The sequence below is a fragment of the Cynoglossus semilaevis genome, chromosome 7 (assembly GCF_000523025.1).
Source record: "Cynoglossus semilaevis isolate Cse_v1.0 chromosome 7, Cse_v1.0, whole genome shotgun sequence".
Taxonomy (NCBI): Eukaryota; Metazoa; Chordata; class Actinopteri; order Pleuronectiformes; family Cynoglossidae; genus Cynoglossus; species Cynoglossus semilaevis.
This window is the reverse complement of record NC_024313.1, coordinates 10,754,068-10,755,122: the sequence shown is the minus strand read 5'-3', so window position 1 is coordinate 10,755,122 and position 1,055 is coordinate 10,754,068. Positions and strand designations below refer to the sequence as shown.

General features: G+C 40.5%; 1 protein-coding gene across 1 annotated transcript in view; it reads left to right on the top strand.

Moving 5' to 3' along the window:
- The window catches only part of tfap2b (transcription factor AP-2 beta), a 13,430-nt gene that overhangs the window by 6,508 nt on the left and 5,867 nt on the right, over positions 1 to 1,055 (top strand). The window lies entirely within an intron of this gene.

Below are 1,055 nucleotides of genomic sequence, written 5' to 3'. Positions count from 1 at the left end.
CTTTACCCCCCCCCTCCACCTCCCCCTCCCGCCCCTCAAATATGCTGCGATAAATTTCCTTAAAATATAATTTGGAAGTCGTTTTTCTTTATTATTTACAGTAACGACTTTCAATTTAAGGTCACTTTAAATTTAAGGACTTTGGACCAAATTCAATCATTATTTTTTTTATCATTATTATTATTATTAACACTTGAACATGAGCACATAAAACATAATGTAGACATCATTTACTCTCTGTGACACTTTTCTACTAACATTTCTGCAACATTTTTAACCTGTGTCGTTATTTGACAGACACAACCACAGACACTGACTCGGTTAACGTCATAGCAGACACAGGCACAGACCCCTGCCCCATTTTAAACTGTGGATTATCTTTTTAGTTTTTTCGCAATATTTGCGAAAAAACAAAAAAATCAGATTCAACATCTGTGTCTTTATTTCTCCTTTCCATTAAATTTTGTATTGTGATTAAATATTTAATTTCACAATTTTCTCTTCTATTTCAAACACCACAATCATGGGAATCACCTGAGAATCGCAAAATTTCCACAAAAATCCTCCATAAATCTGAAGAACCGAGTTGAAAACATCAGTTTTTTCATGTTAAAAAAATATATGATTTAAACATCACTATTAAAACTCAGCGTTAACTGTACTTCAGTGGGAGGTGTGTGTGTGTGTGTGTGTGTGTGTGTGTGTGTGTGACAGGCTCTGATGATGTGCGCTGATTTACTTACGGGGAGCGGAGTGACTGATCTCCCCGCGGGGCATTTAAACCGCTGATGTAATAAATGGCACCGCTCACGGAGATCTCGTGAGCTCGTTTAGAGCTAATCTGCGGGAATTATCCCCCGTGGAGCCATCAGAAAAAAAAAAGTAAAAAACTCGGCCTCCGTTTTACGTACGTGCCATTTACGCGTGCGCTTTTACGCACGAGAAGCAGCCACGGAGCTGAGCTGCTGGTGGCAGATTAACCGGCCGTGCAGAAAAAAAAAACAAAATTGGGGGGTGGGGGGGGGGCGGCGCAAGCGCATTACAAGGGGGGGCCC